This window comes from Leptodactylus fuscus, unplaced genomic scaffold (assembly GCF_031893055.1).
Source record: "Leptodactylus fuscus isolate aLepFus1 unplaced genomic scaffold, aLepFus1.hap2 HAP2_SCAFFOLD_369, whole genome shotgun sequence".
NCBI classification, from domain to species: Eukaryota; Metazoa; Chordata; class Amphibia; order Anura; family Leptodactylidae; genus Leptodactylus; species Leptodactylus fuscus.
The window spans coordinates 46,476-64,300 of NW_027440392.1; the positions used below are offsets into that span (position 1 = coordinate 46,476).

General features: G+C 41.9%; 22 non-coding genes across 22 annotated transcripts; all 22 read left to right on the plus strand.

The window, feature by feature from the left end:
* Nucleotides 1-255: 255 nt before the first annotated feature.
* Nucleotides 256-446, plus strand: LOC142187976 (U2 spliceosomal RNA). Its single transcript, XR_012712644.1, has one exon. It is a non-coding gene; the product is annotated as a U2 spliceosomal RNA (small nuclear RNA).
* Nucleotides 447-1,059: 613 nt separating this feature from the next.
* On the plus strand, nucleotides 1,060-1,250 carry LOC142187977 (U2 spliceosomal RNA). Its single transcript, XR_012712645.1, has one exon. It is a non-coding gene; the product is annotated as a U2 spliceosomal RNA (small nuclear RNA).
* Nucleotides 1,251-1,863: 613 nt separating this feature from the next.
* Nucleotides 1,864-2,054, plus strand: LOC142187978 (U2 spliceosomal RNA). The gene has a single exon (XR_012712646.1). It is a non-coding gene; the product is annotated as a U2 spliceosomal RNA (small nuclear RNA).
* Nucleotides 2,055-2,671: 617 nt separating this feature from the next.
* On the plus strand, nucleotides 2,672-2,862 carry LOC142187980 (U2 spliceosomal RNA). The gene has a single exon (XR_012712648.1). It is a non-coding gene; the product is annotated as a U2 spliceosomal RNA (small nuclear RNA).
* A 613-nt stretch (nucleotides 2,863-3,475) lies between these two features.
* Nucleotides 3,476-3,666, plus strand: LOC142187981 (U2 spliceosomal RNA). The gene has a single exon (XR_012712649.1). It is a non-coding gene; the product is annotated as a U2 spliceosomal RNA (small nuclear RNA).
* Nucleotides 3,667-4,279: 613 nt separating this feature from the next.
* LOC142187982 (U2 spliceosomal RNA) lies at nucleotides 4,280-4,470 on the plus strand. Its single transcript, XR_012712650.1, has one exon. It is a non-coding gene; the product is annotated as a U2 spliceosomal RNA (small nuclear RNA).
* Nucleotides 4,471-5,083: 613 nt separating this feature from the next.
* Nucleotides 5,084-5,274, plus strand: LOC142187983 (U2 spliceosomal RNA). The gene has a single exon (XR_012712651.1). It is a non-coding gene; the product is annotated as a U2 spliceosomal RNA (small nuclear RNA).
* Nucleotides 5,275-5,887: 613 nt separating this feature from the next.
* LOC142187984 (U2 spliceosomal RNA) lies at nucleotides 5,888-6,078 on the plus strand. Its single transcript, XR_012712652.1, has one exon. It is a non-coding gene; the product is annotated as a U2 spliceosomal RNA (small nuclear RNA).
* Nucleotides 6,079-6,691: 613 nt separating this feature from the next.
* Nucleotides 6,692-6,882, plus strand: LOC142187985 (U2 spliceosomal RNA). The gene has a single exon (XR_012712653.1). It is a non-coding gene; the product is annotated as a U2 spliceosomal RNA (small nuclear RNA).
* A 613-nt stretch (nucleotides 6,883-7,495) lies between these two features.
* Nucleotides 7,496-7,686, plus strand: LOC142187986 (U2 spliceosomal RNA). The gene has a single exon (XR_012712654.1). It is a non-coding gene; the product is annotated as a U2 spliceosomal RNA (small nuclear RNA).
* A 613-nt stretch (nucleotides 7,687-8,299) lies between these two features.
* On the plus strand, nucleotides 8,300-8,490 carry LOC142187987 (U2 spliceosomal RNA). Its single transcript, XR_012712655.1, has one exon. It is a non-coding gene; the product is annotated as a U2 spliceosomal RNA (small nuclear RNA).
* Nucleotides 8,491-9,103: 613 nt separating this feature from the next.
* LOC142187988 (U2 spliceosomal RNA) lies at nucleotides 9,104-9,294 on the plus strand. Its single transcript, XR_012712656.1, has one exon. It is a non-coding gene; the product is annotated as a U2 spliceosomal RNA (small nuclear RNA).
* A 613-nt stretch (nucleotides 9,295-9,907) lies between these two features.
* Nucleotides 9,908-10,098, plus strand: LOC142187990 (U2 spliceosomal RNA). The gene has a single exon (XR_012712657.1). It is a non-coding gene; the product is annotated as a U2 spliceosomal RNA (small nuclear RNA).
* A 613-nt stretch (nucleotides 10,099-10,711) lies between these two features.
* On the plus strand, nucleotides 10,712-10,902 carry LOC142187992 (U2 spliceosomal RNA). The gene has a single exon (XR_012712659.1). It is a non-coding gene; the product is annotated as a U2 spliceosomal RNA (small nuclear RNA).
* A 617-nt stretch (nucleotides 10,903-11,519) lies between these two features.
* Nucleotides 11,520-11,710, plus strand: LOC142187993 (U2 spliceosomal RNA). The gene has a single exon (XR_012712660.1). It is a non-coding gene; the product is annotated as a U2 spliceosomal RNA (small nuclear RNA).
* Nucleotides 11,711-12,323: 613 nt separating this feature from the next.
* On the plus strand, nucleotides 12,324-12,514 carry LOC142187994 (U2 spliceosomal RNA). Its single transcript, XR_012712661.1, has one exon. It is a non-coding gene; the product is annotated as a U2 spliceosomal RNA (small nuclear RNA).
* Nucleotides 12,515-13,127: 613 nt separating this feature from the next.
* LOC142187995 (U2 spliceosomal RNA) lies at nucleotides 13,128-13,318 on the plus strand. The gene has a single exon (XR_012712662.1). It is a non-coding gene; the product is annotated as a U2 spliceosomal RNA (small nuclear RNA).
* A 613-nt stretch (nucleotides 13,319-13,931) lies between these two features.
* Nucleotides 13,932-14,122, plus strand: LOC142187996 (U2 spliceosomal RNA). Its single transcript, XR_012712663.1, has one exon. It is a non-coding gene; the product is annotated as a U2 spliceosomal RNA (small nuclear RNA).
* A 613-nt stretch (nucleotides 14,123-14,735) lies between these two features.
* Nucleotides 14,736-14,926, plus strand: LOC142187997 (U2 spliceosomal RNA). The gene has a single exon (XR_012712664.1). It is a non-coding gene; the product is annotated as a U2 spliceosomal RNA (small nuclear RNA).
* Nucleotides 14,927-15,539: 613 nt separating this feature from the next.
* Nucleotides 15,540-15,730, plus strand: LOC142187998 (U2 spliceosomal RNA). The gene has a single exon (XR_012712665.1). It is a non-coding gene; the product is annotated as a U2 spliceosomal RNA (small nuclear RNA).
* A 613-nt stretch (nucleotides 15,731-16,343) lies between these two features.
* Nucleotides 16,344-16,534, plus strand: LOC142187999 (U2 spliceosomal RNA). The gene has a single exon (XR_012712666.1). It is a non-coding gene; the product is annotated as a U2 spliceosomal RNA (small nuclear RNA).
* A 613-nt stretch (nucleotides 16,535-17,147) lies between these two features.
* On the plus strand, nucleotides 17,148-17,338 carry LOC142188000 (U2 spliceosomal RNA). The gene has a single exon (XR_012712667.1). It is a non-coding gene; the product is annotated as a U2 spliceosomal RNA (small nuclear RNA).
* Nucleotides 17,339-17,825: the final 487 nt, after the last annotated feature.

A 17,825-nucleotide genomic window follows, 5' to 3' on the forward strand; every position in this document is an offset into this window, starting at 1 on the left:
GGCAAAATCCGCTGGCGTCACAAGATAACATTTGCACATGTCACTTTGCCTTGCACAAAAGTTTTTCTTTTCTTTTTTTTCACTTTTGGTGGCAGGTAGGGAAAACCTGCACAAGCTAATTGATTTCTACTTCATTAAGGGAAAGGAAAAAAAAACAAAAAAAAAAACAAAATAGGGCTGCAGCAGCATGGTGCACACCTTGAGCGGTGCACAGTGAACACGGAAGGGCGCCAGAACAGGTGCCGAGCGCTTGCCATCGCTTCTCGGCCTTCTGGCTAAGATCAAGTGTAGTATCTGTTCTTATCAGTTTAATATCTGATACGTCCCCTATCTGGGGACCATATATTAAATGGATTTTTAGAACAGGGAGCTGGAATCGGAGCTTGCTCTGTCCACTCCACGCATTGACCTGGTATTGCATTACTTCCAGGATCGGTGCACCCCTTTCCAATTCAGTTGAAAGAAAGAGACAGAGGACTGACCGACCAACAGAGAAGATTGCTGCACCTGGCAAGCTAGCAAAGAGAAAATTGACAGTTGGACGTGGCCTGATGCTGTGACTGACTCTACCTGAAAGGTACTTCATTAATTATTTTCTTTGATTGATTGATTGATTGATTGATTGATTGCAAATGACATTACTGCTGCAAAGTGTCTGATTTGCTGCCATTTTATTCAATTTTAAATGCATTGAATTCTTTTAAAATTTTTGGGCATAAATTTATTTCTGAACTTGCACTTGACCGGACACTTGAATGGGTGTGGTCAAACGGTGGGAGTGGTTTATGCAGATTCGCAAAATTCGGCAAAATCCGCTGGCGTCACAAGATAACATTTGCACATGTCACTTTGCCTTGCACAAAAGTTTTTCTTTTCTTTTTTTTCACTTTTGGTGGCAGGTAGGGAAAACCTGCACAAGCTAATTGATTTCTACTTCATTAAGGGAAAGGAAAAAAAAACAAAAAAAAAAACAAAATAGGGCTGCAGCAGCATGGTGCACACCTTGAGCGGTGCACAGTGAACACGGAAGGGCGCCAGAACAGGTGCCGAGCGCTTGCCATCGCTTCTCGGCCTTCTGGCTAAGATCAAGTGTAGTATCTGTTCTTATCAGTTTAATATCTGATACGTCCCCTATCTGGGGACCATATATTAAATGGATTTTTAGAACAGGGAGCTGGAATCGGAGCTTGCTCTGTCCACTCCACGCATTGACCTGGTATTGCATTACTTCCAGGATCGGTGCACCCCTTTCCAATTCAGTTGAAAGAAAGAGACAGAGGACTGACCGACCAACAGAGAAGATTGCTGCACCTGGCAAGCTAGCAAAGAGAAAATTGACAGTTGGACGTGGCCTGATGCTGTGACTGACTCTACCTGAAAGGTACTTCATTAATTATTTTCTTTGATTGATTGATTGATTGATTGATTGATTGCAAATGACATTACTGCTGCAAAGTGTCTGATTTGCTGCCATTTTATTCAATTTTAAATGCATTGAATTCTTTTAAAATTTTTGGGCATAAATTTATTTCTGAACTTGCACTTGACCGGACACTTGAATGGGTGTGGTCAAACGGTGGGAGTGGTTTATGCAGATTCGCAAAATTCGGCAAAATCCGCTGGCGTCACAAGATAACATTTGCACATGTCACTTTGCCTTGCACAAAAGTTTTTCTTTTCTTTTTTTTCACTTTTGGTGGCAGGTAGGGAAAACCTGCACAAGCTAATTGATTTCTACTTCATTAAGGGAAAGGAAAAAAAAACAAAAAAAAAAACAAAATAGGGCTGCAGCAGCATGGTGCACACCTTGAGCGGTGCACAGTGAACACGGAAGGGCGCCAGAACAGGTGCCGAGCGCTTGCCATCGCTTCTCGGCCTTCTGGCTAAGATCAAGTGTAGTATCTGTTCTTATCAGTTTAATATCTGATACGTCCCCTATCTGGGGACCATATATTAAATGGATTTTTAGAACAGGGAGCTGGAATCGGAGCTTGCTCTGTCCACTCCACGCATTGACCTGGTATTGCATTACTTCCAGGATCGGTGCACCCCTTTCCAATTCAGTTGAAAGAAAGAGACAGAGGACTGACCGACCAACAGAGAAGATTGCTGCACCTGGCAAGCTAGCAAAGAGAAAATTGACAGTTGGACGTGGCCTGATGCTGTGACTGACTCTACCTGAAAGGTACTTCATTAATTATTTTCTTTGATTGATTGATTGATTGATTGATTGATTGATTGCAAATGACATTACTGCTGCAAAGTGTCTGATTTGCTGCCATTTTATTCAATTTTAAATGCATTGAATTCTTTTAAAATTTTTGGGCATAAATTTATTTCTGAACTTGCACTTGACCGGACACTTGAATGGGTGTGGTCAAACGGTGGGAGTGGTTTATGCAGATTCGCAAAATTCGGCAAAATCCGCTGGCGTCACAAGATAACATTTGCACATGTCACTTTGCCTTGCACAAAAGTTTTTCTTTTCTTTTTTTTCACTTTTGGTGGCAGGTAGGGAAAACCTGCACAAGCTAATTGATTTCTACTTCATTAAGGGAAAGGAAAAAAAAACAAAAAAAAAAACAAAATAGGGCTGCAGCAGCATGGTGCACACCTTGAGCGGTGCACAGTGAACACGGAAGGGCGCCAGAACAGGTGCCGAGCGCTTGCCATCGCTTCTCGGCCTTCTGGCTAAGATCAAGTGTAGTATCTGTTCTTATCAGTTTAATATCTGATACGTCCCCTATCTGGGGACCATATATTAAATGGATTTTTAGAACAGGGAGCTGGAATCGGAGCTTGCTCTGTCCACTCCACGCATTGACCTGGTATTGCATTACTTCCAGGATCGGTGCACCCCTTTCCAATTCAGTTGAAAGAAAGAGACAGAGGACTGACCGACCAACAGAGAAGATTGCTGCACCTGGCAAGCTAGCAAAGAGAAAATTGACAGTTGGACGTGGCCTGATGCTGTGACTGACTCTACCTGAAAGGTACTTCATTAATTATTTTCTTTGATTGATTGATTGATTGATTGATTGATTGCAAATGACATTACTGCTGCAAAGTGTCTGATTTGCTGCCATTTTATTCAATTTTAAATGCATTGAATTCTTTTAAAATTTTTGGGCATAAATTTATTTCTGAACTTGCACTTGACCGGACACTTGAATGGGTGTGGTCAAACGGTGGGAGTGGTTTATGCAGATTCGCAAAATTCGGCAAAATCCGCTGGCGTCACAAGATAACATTTGCACATGTCACTTTGCCTTGCACAAAAGTTTTTCTTTTCTTTTTTTTCACTTTTGGTGGCAGGTAGGGAAAACCTGCACAAGCTAATTGATTTCTACTTCATTAAGGGAAAGGAAAAAAAAACAAAAAAAAAAACAAAATAGGGCTGCAGCAGCATGGTGCACACCTTGAGCGGTGCACAGTGAACACGGAAGGGCGCCAGAACAGGTGCCGAGCGCTTGCCATCGCTTCTCGGCCTTCTGGCTAAGATCAAGTGTAGTATCTGTTCTTATCAGTTTAATATCTGATACGTCCCCTATCTGGGGACCATATATTAAATGGATTTTTAGAACAGGGAGCTGGAATCGGAGCTTGCTCTGTCCACTCCACGCATTGACCTGGTATTGCATTACTTCCAGGATCGGTGCACCCCTTTCCAATTCAGTTGAAAGAAAGAGACAGAGGACTGACCGACCAACAGAGAAGATTGCTGCACCTGGCAAGCTAGCAAAGAGAAAATTGACAGTTGGACGTGGCCTGATGCTGTGACTGACTCTACCTGAAAGGTACTTCATTAATTATTTTCTTTGATTGATTGATTGATTGATTGATTGATTGCAAATGACATTACTGCTGCAAAGTGTCTGATTTGCTGCCATTTTATTCAATTTTAAATGCATTGAATTCTTTTAAAATTTTTGGGCATAAATTTATTTCTGAACTTGCACTTGACCGGACACTTGAATGGGTGTGGTCAAACGGTGGGAGTGGTTTATGCAGATTCGCAAAATTCGGCAAAATCCGCTGGCGTCACAAGATAACATTTGCACATGTCACTTTGCCTTGCACAAAAGTTTTTCTTTTCTTTTTTTTCACTTTTGGTGGCAGGTAGGGAAAACCTGCACAAGCTAATTGATTTCTACTTCATTAAGGGAAAGGAAAAAAAAACAAAAAAAAAAACAAAATAGGGCTGCAGCAGCATGGTGCACACCTTGAGCGGTGCACAGTGAACACGGAAGGGCGCCAGAACAGGTGCCGAGCGCTTGCCATCGCTTCTCGGCCTTCTGGCTAAGATCAAGTGTAGTATCTGTTCTTATCAGTTTAATATCTGATACGTCCCCTATCTGGGGACCATATATTAAATGGATTTTTAGAACAGGGAGCTGGAATCGGAGCTTGCTCTGTCCACTCCACGCATTGACCTGGTATTGCATTACTTCCAGGATCGGTGCACCCCTTTCCAATTCAGTTGAAAGAAAGAGACAGAGGACTGACCGACCAACAGAGAAGATTGCTGCACCTGGCAAGCTAGCAAAGAGAAAATTGACAGTTGGACGTGGCCTGATGCTGTGACTGACTCTACCTGAAAGGTACTTCATTAATTATTTTCTTTGATTGATTGATTGATTGATTGATTGATTGCAAATGACATTACTGCTGCAAAGTGTCTGATTTGCTGCCATTTTATTCAATTTTAAATGCATTGAATTCTTTTAAAATTTTTGGGCATAAATTTATTTCTGAACTTGCACTTGACCGGACACTTGAATGGGTGTGGTCAAACGGTGGGAGTGGTTTATGCAGATTCGCAAAATTCGGCAAAATCCGCTGGCGTCACAAGATAACATTTGCACATGTCACTTTGCCTTGCACAAAAGTTTTTCTTTTCTTTTTTTTCACTTTTGGTGGCAGGTAGGGAAAACCTGCACAAGCTAATTGATTTCTACTTCATTAAGGGAAAGGAAAAAAAAACAAAAAAAAAAACAAAATAGGGCTGCAGCAGCATGGTGCACACCTTGAGCGGTGCACAGTGAACACGGAAGGGCGCCAGAACAGGTGCCGAGCGCTTGCCATCGCTTCTCGGCCTTCTGGCTAAGATCAAGTGTAGTATCTGTTCTTATCAGTTTAATATCTGATACGTCCCCTATCTGGGGACCATATATTAAATGGATTTTTAGAACAGGGAGCTGGAATCGGAGCTTGCTCTGTCCACTCCACGCATTGACCTGGTATTGCATTACTTCCAGGATCGGTGCACCCCTTTCCAATTCAGTTGAAAGAAAGAGACAGAGGACTGACCGACCAACAGAGAAGATTGCTGCACCTGGCAAGCTAGCAAAGAGAAAATTGACAGTTGGACGTGGCCTGATGCTGTGACTGACTCTACCTGAAAGGTACTTCATTAATTATTTTCTTTGATTGATTGATTGATTGATTGATTGATTGCAAATGACATTACTGCTGCAAAGTGTCTGATTTGCTGCCATTTTATTCAATTTTAAATGCATTGAATTCTTTTAAAATTTTTGGGCATAAATTTATTTCTGAACTTGCACTTGACCGGACACTTGAATGGGTGTGGTCAAACGGTGGGAGTGGTTTATGCAGATTCGCAAAATTCGGCAAAATCCGCTGGCGTCACAAGATAACATTTGCACATGTCACTTTGCCTTGCACAAAAGTTTTTCTTTTCTTTTTTTTCACTTTTGGTGGCAGGTAGGGAAAACCTGCACAAGCTAATTGATTTCTACTTCATTAAGGGAAAGGAAAAAAAAACAAAAAAAAAAACAAAATAGGGCTGCAGCAGCATGGTGCACACCTTGAGCGGTGCACAGTGAACACGGAAGGGCGCCAGAACAGGTGCCGAGCGCTTGCCATCGCTTCTCGGCCTTCTGGCTAAGATCAAGTGTAGTATCTGTTCTTATCAGTTTAATATCTGATACGTCCCCTATCTGGGGACCATATATTAAATGGATTTTTAGAACAGGGAGCTGGAATCGGAGCTTGCTCTGTCCACTCCACGCATTGACCTGGTATTGCATTACTTCCAGGATCGGTGCACCCCTTTCCAATTCAGTTGAAAGAAAGAGACAGAGGACTGACCGACCAACAGAGAAGATTGCTGCACCTGGCAAGCTAGCAAAGAGAAAATTGACAGTTGGACGTGGCCTGATGCTGTGACTGACTCTACCTGAAAGGTACTTCATTAATTATTTTCTTTGATTGATTGATTGATTGATTGATTGATTGCAAATGACATTACTGCTGCAAAGTGTCTGATTTGCTGCCATTTTATTCAATTTTAAATGCATTGAATTCTTTTAAAATTTTTGGGCATAAATTTATTTCTGAACTTGCACTTGACCGGACACTTGAATGGGTGTGGTCAAACGGTGGGAGTGGTTTATGCAGATTCGCAAAATTCGGCAAAATCCGCTGGCGTCACAAGATAACATTTGCACATGTCACTTTGCCTTGCACAAAAGTTTTTCTTTTCTTTTTTTTCACTTTTGGTGGCAGGTAGGGAAAACCTGCACAAGCTAATTGATTTCTACTTCATTAAGGGAAAGGAAAAAAAAACAAAAAAAAAAACAAAATAGGGCTGCAGCAGCATGGTGCACACCTTGAGCGGTGCACAGTGAACACGGAAGGGCGCCAGAACAGGTGCCGAGCGCTTGCCATCGCTTCTCGGCCTTCTGGCTAAGATCAAGTGTAGTATCTGTTCTTATCAGTTTAATATCTGATACGTCCCCTATCTGGGGACCATATATTAAATGGATTTTTAGAACAGGGAGCTGGAATCGGAGCTTGCTCTGTCCACTCCACGCATTGACCTGGTATTGCATTACTTCCAGGATCGGTGCACCCCTTTCCAATTCAGTTGAAAGAAAGAGACAGAGGACTGACCGACCAACAGAGAAGATTGCTGCACCTGGCAAGCTAGCAAAGAGAAAATTGACAGTTGGACGTGGCCTGATGCTGTGACTGACTCTACCTGAAAGGTACTTCATTAATTATTTTCTTTGATTGATTGATTGATTGATTGATTGATTGCAAATGACATTACTGCTGCAAAGTGTCTGATTTGCTGCCATTTTATTCAATTTTAAATGCATTGAATTCTTTTAAAATTTTTGGGCATAAATTTATTTCTGAACTTGCACTTGACCGGACACTTGAATGGGTGTGGTCAAACGGTGGGAGTGGTTTATGCAGATTCGCAAAATTCGGCAAAATCCGCTGGCGTCACAAGATAACATTTGCACATGTCACTTTGCCTTGCACAAAAGTTTTTCTTTTCTTTTTTTTCACTTTTGGTGGCAGGTAGGGAAAACCTGCACAAGCTAATTGATTTCTACTTCATTAAGGGAAAGGAAAAAAAAACAAAAAAAAAAACAAAATAGGGCTGCAGCAGCATGGTGCACACCTTGAGCGGTGCACAGTGAACACGGAAGGGCGCCAGAACAGGTGCCGAGCGCTTGCCATCGCTTCTCGGCCTTCTGGCTAAGATCAAGTGTAGTATCTGTTCTTATCAGTTTAATATCTGATACGTCCCCTATCTGGGGACCATATATTAAATGGATTTTTAGAACAGGGAGCTGGAATCGGAGCTTGCTCTGTCCACTCCACGCATTGACCTGGTATTGCATTACTTCCAGGATCGGTGCACCCCTTTCCAATTCAGTTGAAAGAAAGAGACAGAGGACTGACCGACCAACAGAGAAGATTGCTGCACCTGGCAAGCTAGCAAAGAGAAAATTGACAGTTGGACGTGGCCTGATGCTGTGACTGACTCTACCTGAAAGGTACTTCATTAATTATTTTCTTTGATTGATTGATTGATTGATTGATTGATTGCAAATGACATTACTGCTGCAAAGTGTCTGATTTGCTGCCATTTTATTCAATTTTAAATGCATTGAATTCTTTTAAAATTTTTGGGCATAAATTTATTTCTGAACTTGCACTTGACCGGACACTTGAATGGGTGTGGTCAAACGGTGGGAGTGGTTTATGCAGATTCGCAAAATTCGGCAAAATCCGCTGGCGTCACAAGATAACATTTGCACATGTCACTTTGCCTTGCACAAAAGTTTTTCTTTTCTTTTTTTTCACTTTTGGTGGCAGGTAGGGAAAACCTGCACAAGCTAATTGATTTCTACTTCATTAAGGGAAAGGAAAAAAAAACAAAAAAAAAAACAAAATAGGGCTGCAGCAGCATGGTGCACACCTTGAGCGGTGCACAGTGAACACGGAAGGGCGCCAGAACAGGTGCCGAGCGCTTGCCATCGCTTCTCGGCCTTCTGGCTAAGATCAAGTGTAGTATCTGTTCTTATCAGTTTAATATCTGATACGTCCCCTATCTGGGGACCATATATTAAATGGATTTTTAGAACAGGGAGCTGGAATCGGAGCTTGCTCTGTCCACTCCACGCATTGACCTGGTATTGCATTACTTCCAGGATCGGTGCACCCCTTTCCAATTCAGTTGAAAGAAAGAGACAGAGGACTGACCGACCAACAGAGAAGATTGCTGCACCTGGCAAGCTAGCAAAGAGAAAATTGACAGTTGGACGTGGCCTGATGCTGTGACTGACTCTACCTGAAAGGTACTTCATTAATTATTTTCTTTGATTGATTGATTGATTGATTGATTGATTGCAAATGACATTACTGCTGCAAAGTGTCTGATTTGCTGCCATTTTATTCAATTTTAAATGCATTGAATTCTTTTAAAATTTTTGGGCATAAATTTATTTCTGAACTTGCACTTGACCGGACACTTGAATGGGTGTGGTCAAACGGTGGGAGTGGTTTATGCAGATTCGCAAAATTCGGCAAAATCCGCTGGCGTCACAAGATAACATTTGCACATGTCACTTTGCCTTGCACAAAAGTTTTTCTTTTCTTTTTTTTCACTTTTGGTGGCAGGTAGGGAAAACCTGCACAAGCTAATTGATTTCTACTTCATTAAGGGAAAGGAAAAAAAAACAAAAAAAAAAACAAAATAGGGCTGCAGCAGCATGGTGCACACCTTGAGCGGTGCACAGTGAACACGGAAGGGCGCCAGAACAGGTGCCGAGCGCTTGCCATCGCTTCTCGGCCTTCTGGCTAAGATCAAGTGTAGTATCTGTTCTTATCAGTTTAATATCTGATACGTCCCCTATCTGGGGACCATATATTAAATGGATTTTTAGAACAGGGAGCTGGAATCGGAGCTTGCTCTGTCCACTCCACGCATTGACCTGGTATTGCATTACTTCCAGGATCGGTGCACCCCTTTCCAATTCAGTTGAAAGAAAGAGACAGAGGACTGACCGACCAACAGAGAAGATTGCTGCACCTGGCAAGCTAGCAAAGAGAAAATTGACAGTTGGACGTGGCCTGATGCTGTGACTGACTCTACCTGAAAGGTACTTCATTAATTATTTTCTTTGATTGATTGATTGATTGATTGATTGATTGCAAATGACATTACTGCTGCAAAGTGTCTGATTTGCTGCCATTTTATTCAATTTTAAATGCATTGAATTCTTTTAAAATTTTTGGGCATAAATTTATTTCTGAACTTGCACTTGACCGGACACTTGAATGGGTGTGGTCAAACGGTGGGAGTGGTTTATGCAGATTCGCAAAATTCGGCAAAATCCGCTGGCGTCACAAGATAACATTTGCACATGTCACTTTGCCTTGCACAAAAGTTTTTCTTTTCTTTTTTTTCACTTTTGGTGGCAGGTAGGGAAAACCTGCACAAGCTAATTGATTTCTACTTCATTAAGGGAAAGGAAAAAAAAACAAAAAAAAAAACAAAATAGGGCTGCAGCAGCATGGTGCACACCTTGAGCGGTGCACAGTGAACACGGAAGGGCGCCAGAACAGGTGCCGAGCGCTTGCCATCGCTTCTCGGCCTTCTGGCTAAGATCAAGTGTAGTATCTGTTCTTATCAGTTTAATATCTGATACGTCCCCTATCTGGGGACCATATATTAAATGGATTTTTAGAACAGGGAGCTGGAATCGGAGCTTGCTCTGTCCACTCCACGCATTGACCTGGTATTGCATTACTTCCAGGATCGGTGCACCCCTTTCCAATTCAGTTGAAAGAAAGAGACAGAGGACTGACCGACCAACAGAGAAGATTGCTGCACCTGGCAAGCTAGCAAAGAGAAAATTGACAGTTGGACGTGGCCTGATGCTGTGACTGACTCTACCTGAAAGGTACTTCATTAATTATTTTCTTTGATTGATTGATTGATTGATTGATTGATTGCAAATGACATTACTGCTGCAAAGTGTCTGATTTGCTGCCATTTTATTCAATTTTAAATGCATTGAATTCTTTTAAAATTTTTGGGCATAAATTTATTTCTGAACTTGCACTTGACCGGACACTTGAATGGGTGTGGTCAAACGGTGGGAGTGGTTTATGCAGATTCGCAAAATTCGGCAAAATCCGCTGGCGTCACAAGATAACATTTGCACATGTCACTTTGCCTTGCACAAAAGTTTTTCTTTTCTTTTTTTTCACTTTTGGTGGCAGGTAGGGAAAACCTGCACAAGCTAATTGATTTCTACTTCATTAAGGGAAAGGAAAAAAAAACAAAAAAAAAAACAAAATAGGGCTGCAGCAGCATGGTGCACACCTTGAGCGGTGCACAGTGAACACGGAAGGGCGCCAGAACAGGTGCCGAGCGCTTGCCATCGCTTCTCGGCCTTCTGGCTAAGATCAAGTGTAGTATCTGTTCTTATCAGTTTAATATCTGATACGTCCCCTATCTGGGGACCATATATTAAATGGATTTTTAGAACAGGGAGCTGGAATCGGAGCTTGCTCTGTCCACTCCACGCATTGACCTGGTATTGCATTACTTCCAGGATCGGTGCACCCCTTTCCAATTCAGTTGAAAGAAAGAGACAGAGGACTGACCGACCAACAGAGAAGATTGCTGCACCTGGCAAGCTAGCAAAGAGAAAATTGACAGTTGGACGTGGCCTGATGCTGTGACTGACTCTACCTGAAAGGTACTTCATTAATTATTTTCTTTGATTGATTGATTGATTGATTGATTGATTGATTGCAAATGACATTACTGCTGCAAAGTGTCTGATTTGCTGCCATTTTATTCAATTTTAAATGCATTGAATTCTTTTAAAATTTTTGGGCATAAATTTATTTCTGAACTTGCACTTGACCGGACACTTGAATGGGTGTGGTCAAACGGTGGGAGTGGTTTATGCAGATTCGCAAAATTCGGCAAAATCCGCTGGCGTCACAAGATAACATTTGCACATGTCACTTTGCCTTGCACAAAAGTTTTTCTTTTCTTTTTTTTCACTTTTGGTGGCAGGTAGGGAAAACCTGCACAAGCTAATTGATTTCTACTTCATTAAGGGAAAGGAAAAAAAAACAAAAAAAAAAACAAAATAGGGCTGCAGCAGCATGGTGCACACCTTGAGCGGTGCACAGTGAACACGGAAGGGCGCCAGAACAGGTGCCGAGCGCTTGCCATCGCTTCTCGGCCTTCTGGCTAAGATCAAGTGTAGTATCTGTTCTTATCAGTTTAATATCTGATACGTCCCCTATCTGGGGACCATATATTAAATGGATTTTTAGAACAGGGAGCTGGAATCGGAGCTTGCTCTGTCCACTCCACGCATTGACCTGGTATTGCATTACTTCCAGGATCGGTGCACCCCTTTCCAATTCAGTTGAAAGAAAGAGACAGAGGACTGACCGACCAACAGAGAAGATTGCTGCACCTGGCAAGCTAGCAAAGAGAAAATTGACAGTTGGACGTGGCCTGATGCTGTGACTGACTCTACCTGAAAGGTACTTCATTAATTATTTTCTTTGATTGATTGATTGATTGATTGATTGATTGCAAATGACATTACTGCTGCAAAGTGTCTGATTTGCTGCCATTTTATTCAATTTTAAATGCATTGAATTCTTTTAAAATTTTTGGGCATAAATTTATTTCTGAACTTGCACTTGACCGGACACTTGAATGGGTGTGGTCAAACGGTGGGAGTGGTTTATGCAGATTCGCAAAATTCGGCAAAATCCGCTGGCGTCACAAGATAACATTTGCACATGTCACTTTGCCTTGCACAAAAGTTTTTCTTTTCTTTTTTTTCACTTTTGGTGGCAGGTAGGGAAAACCTGCACAAGCTAATTGATTTCTACTTCATTAAGGGAAAGGAAAAAAAAACAAAAAAAAAAACAAAATAGGGCTGCAGCAGCATGGTGCACACCTTGAGCGGTGCACAGTGAACACGGAAGGGCGCCAGAACAGGTGCCGAGCGCTTGCCATCGCTTCTCGGCCTTCTGGCTAAGATCAAGTGTAGTATCTGTTCTTATCAGTTTAATATCTGATACGTCCCCTATCTGGGGACCATATATTAAATGGATTTTTAGAACAGGGAGCTGGAATCGGAGCTTGCTCTGTCCACTCCACGCATTGACCTGGTATTGCATTACTTCCAGGATCGGTGCACCCCTTTCCAATTCAGTTGAAAGAAAGAGACAGAGGACTGACCGACCAACAGAGAAGATTGCTGCACCTGGCAAGCTAGCAAAGAGAAAATTGACAGTTGGACGTGGCCTGATGCTGTGACTGACTCTACCTGAAAGGTACTTCATTAATTATTTTCTTTGATTGATTGATTGATTGATTGATTGATTGCAAATGACATTACTGCTGCAAAGTGTCTGATTTGCTGCCATTTTATTCAATTTTAAATGCATTGAATTCTTTTAAAATTTTTGGGCATAAATTTATTTCTGAACTTGCACTTGACCGGACACTTGAATGGGTGTGGTCAAACGGTGGGAGTGGTTTATGCAGATTCGCAAAATTCGGCAAAATCCGCTGGCGTCACAAGATAACATTTGCACATGTCACTTTGCCTTGCACAAAAGTTTTTCTTTTCTTTTTTTTCACTTTTGGTGGCAGGTAGGGAAAACCTGCACAAGCTAATTGATTTCTACTTCATTAAGGGAAAGGAAAAAAAAACAAAAAAAAAAACAAAATAGGGCTGCAGCAGCATGGTGCACACCTTGAGCGGTGCACAGTGAACACGGAAGGGCGCCAGAACAGGTGCCGAGCGCTTGCCATCGCTTCTCGGCCTTCTGGCTAAGATCAAGTGTAGTATCTGTTCTTATCAGTTTAATATCTGATACGTCCCCTATCTGGGGACCATATATTAAATGGATTTTTAGAACAGGGAGCTGGAATCGGAGCTTGCTCTGTCCACTCCACGCATTGACCTGGTATTGCATTACTTCCAGGATCGGTGCACCCCTTTCCAATTCAGTTGAAAGAAAGAGACAGAGGACTGACCGACCAACAGAGAAGATTGCTGCACCTGGCAAGCTAGCAAAGAGAAAATTGACAGTTGGACGTGGCCTGATGCTGTGACTGACTCTACCTGAAAGGTACTTCATTAATTATTTTCTTTGATTGATTGATTGATTGATTGATTGATTGCAAATGACATTACTGCTGCAAAGTGTCTGATTTGCTGCCATTTTATTCAATTTTAAATGCATTGAATTCTTTTAAAATTTTTGGGCATAAATTTATTTCTGAACTTGCACTTGACCGGACACTTGAATGGGTGTGGTCAAACGGTGGGAGTGGTTTATGCAGATTCGCAAAATTCGGCAAAATCCGCTGGCGTCACAAGATAACATTTGCACATGTCACTTTGCCTTGCACAAAAGTTTTTCTTTTCTTTTTTTTCACTTTTGGTGGCAGGTAGGGAAAACCTGCACAAGCTAATTGATTTCTACTTCATTAAGGGAAAGGAAAAAAAAACAAAAAAAAAAACAAAATAGGGCTGCAGCAGCATGGTGCACACCTTGAGCGGTGCACAGTGAACACGGAAGGGCGCCAGAACAGGTGCCGAGCGCTTGCCATCGCTTCTCGGCCTTCTGGCTAAGATCAAGTGTAGTATCTGTTCTTATCAGTTTAATATCTGATACGTCCCCTATCTGGGGACCATATATTAAATGGATTTTTAGAACAGGGAGCTGGAATCGGAGCTTGCTCTGTCCACTCCACGCATTGACCTGGTATTGCATTACTTCCAGGATCGGTGCACCCCTTTCCAATTCAGTTGAAAGAAAGAGACAGAGGACTGACCGACCAACAGAGAAGATTGCTGCACCTGGCAAGCTAGCAAAGAGAAAATTGACAGTTGGACGTGGCCTGATGCTGTGACTGACTCTACCTGAAAGGTACTTCATTAATTATTTTCTTTGATTGATTGATTGATTGATTGATTGATTGCAAATGACATTACTGCTGCAAAGTGTCTGATTTGCTGCCATTTTATTCAATTTTAAATGCATTGAATTCTTTTAAAATTTTTGGGCATAAATTTATTTCTGAACTTGCACTTGACCGGACACTTGAATGGGTGTGGTCAAACGGTGGGAGTGGTTTATGCAGATTCGCAAAATTCGGCAAAATCCGCTGGCGTCACAAGATAACATTTGCACATGTCACTTTGCCTTGCACAAAAGTTTTTCTTTTCTTTTTTTTCACTTTTGGTGGCAGGTAGGGAAAACCTGCACAAGCTAATTGATTTCTACTTCATTAAGGGAAAGGAAAAAAAAACAAAAAAAAAAACAAAATAGGGCTGCAGCAGCATGGTGCACACCTTGAGCGGTGCACAGTGAACACGGAAGGGCGCCAGAACAGGTGCCGAGCGCTTGCCATCGCTTCTCGGCCTTCTGGCTAAGATCAAGTGTAGTATCTGTTCTTATCAGTTTAATATCTGATACGTCCCCTATCTGGGGACCATATATTAAATGGATTTTTAGAACAGGGAGCTGGAATCGGAGCTTGCTCTGTCCACTCCACGCATTGACCTGGTATTGCATTACTTCCAGGATCGGTGCACCCCTTTCCAATTCAGTTGAAAGAAAGAGACAGAGGACTGACCGACCAACAGAGAAGATTGCTGCACCTGGCAAGCTAGCAAAGAGAAAATTGACAGTTGGACGTGGCCTGATGCTGTGACTGACTCTACCTGAAAGGTACTTCATTAATTATTTTCTTTGATTGATTGATTGATTGATTGATTGATTGCAAATGACATTACTGCTGCAAAGTGTCTGATTTGCTGCCATTTTATTCAATTTTAAATGCATTGAATTCTTTTAAAATTTTTGGGCATAAATTTATTTCTGAACTTGCACTTGACCGGACACTTGAATGGGTGTGGTCAAACGGTGGGAGTGGTTTATGCAGATTCGCAAAATTCGGCAAAATCCGCTGGCGTCACAAGATAACATTTGCACATGTCACTTTGCCTTGCACAAAAGTTTTTCTTTTCTTTTTTTTCACTTTTGGTGGCAGGTAGGGAAAACCTGCACAAGCTAATTGATTTCTACTTCATTAAGGGAAAGGAAAAAAAAACAAAAAAAAAAACAAAATAGGGCTGCAGCAGCATGGTGCACACCTTGAGCGGTGCACAGTGAACACGGAAGGGCGCCAGAACAGGTGCCGAGCGCTTGCCATCGCTTCTCGGCCTTCTGGCTAAGATCAAGTGTAGTATCTGTTCTTATCAGTTTAATATCTGATACGTCCCCTATCTGGGGACCATATATTAAATGGATTTTTAGAACAGGGAGCTGGAATCGGAGCTTGCTCTGTCCACTCCACGCATTGACCTGGTATTGCATTACTTCCAGGATCGGTGCACCCCTTTCCAATTCAGTTGAAAGAAAGAGACAGAGGACTGACCGACCAACAGAGAAGATTGCTGCACCTGGCAAGCTAGCAAAGAGAAAATTGACAGTTGGACGTGGCCTGATGCTGTGACTGACTCTACCTGAAAGGTACTTCATTAATTATTTTCTTTGATTGATTGATTGATTGATTGATTGATTGCAAATGACATTACTGCTGCAAAGTGTCTGATTTGCTGCCATTTTATTCAATTTTAAATGCATTGAATTCTTTTAAAATTTTTGGGCATAAATTTATTTCTGAACTTGCACTTGACCGGACACTTGAATGGGTGTGGTCAAACGGTGGGAGTGGTTTATGCAGATTCGCAAAATTCGGCAAAATCCGCTGGCGTCACAAGATAACATTTGCACATGTCACTTTGCCTTGCACAAAAGTTTTTCTTTTCTTTTTTTTCACTTTTGGTGGCAGGTAGGGAAAACCTGCACAAGCTAATTGATTTCTACTTCATTAAGGGAAAGGAAAAAAAAACAAAAAAAAAAACAAAATAGGGCTGCAGCAGCATGGTGCACACCTTGAGCGGTGCACAGTGAACACGGAAGGGCGCCAGAACAGGTGCCGAGCGCTTGCCATCGCTTCTCGGCCTTCTGGCTAAGATCAAGTGTAGTATCTGTTCTTATCAGTTTAATATCTGATACGTCCCCTATCTGGGGACCATATATTAAATGGATTTTTAGAACAGGGAGCTGGAATCGGAGCTTGCTCTGTCCACTCCACGCATTGACCTGGTATTGCATTACTTCCAGGATCGGTGCACCCCTTTCCAATTCAGTTGAAAGAAAGAGACAGAGGACTGACCGACCAACAGAGAAGATTGCTGCACCTGGCAAGCTAGCAAAGAGAAAATTGACAGTTGGACGTGGCCTGATGCTGTGACTGACTCTACCTGAAAGGTACTTCATTAATTATTTTCTTTGATTGATTGATTGATTGATTGATTGATTGCAAATGACATTACTGCTGCAAAGTGTCTGATTTGCTGCCATTTTATTCAATTTTAAATGCATTGAATTCTTTTAAAATTTTTGGGCATAAATTTATTTCTGAACTTGCACTTGACCGGACACTTGAATGGGTGTGGTCAAACGGTGGGAGTGGTTTATGCAGATTCGCAAAATTCGGCAAAATCCGCTGGCGTCACAAGATAACATTTGCACATGTCACTTTGCCTTGCACAAAAGTTTTTCTTTTCTTTTTTTTCACTTTTGGTGGCAGGTAGGGAAAACCTGCACAAGCTAATTGATTTCTACTTCATTAAGGGAAAGGAAAAAAAAACAAAAAAAAAAACAAAATAGGGCTGCAGCAGCATGGTGCACACCTTGAGCGGTGCACAGTGAACACGGAAGGGCGCCAGAACAGGTGCCGAGCGCTTGCCATCGCTTCTCGGCCTTCTGGCTAAGATCAAGTGTAGTATCTGTTCTTATCAGTTTAATATCTGATACGTCCCCTATCTGGGGACCATATATTAAATGGATTTTTAGAACAGGGAGCTGGAATCGGAGCTTGCTCTGTCCACTCCACGCATTGACCTGGTATTGCATTACTTCCAGGATCGGTGCACCCCTTTCCAATTCAGTTGAAAGAAAGAGACAGAGGACTGACCGACCAACAGAGAAGATTGCTGCACCTGGCAAGCTAGCAAAGAGAAAATTGACAGTTGGACGTGGCCTGATGCTGTGACTGACTCTACCTGAAAGGTACTTCATTAATTATTTTCTTTGATTGATTGATTGATTGATTGATTGATTGCAAATGACATTACTGCTGCAAAGTGTCTGATTTGCTGCCATTTTATTCAATTTTAAATGCATTGAATTCTTTTAAAATTTTTGGGCATAAATTTATTTCTGAACTTGCACTTGACCGGACACTTGAATGGGTGTGGTCAAACGGTGGGAGTGGTTTATGCAGATTCGCAAAATTCGGCAAAATCCGCTGGCGTCACAAGATAACATTTGCACATGTCACTTTGCCTTGCACAAAAGTTTTTCTTTTCTTTTTTTTCACTTTTGGTGGCAGGTAGGGAAAACCTGCACAAGCTAATTGATTTCTA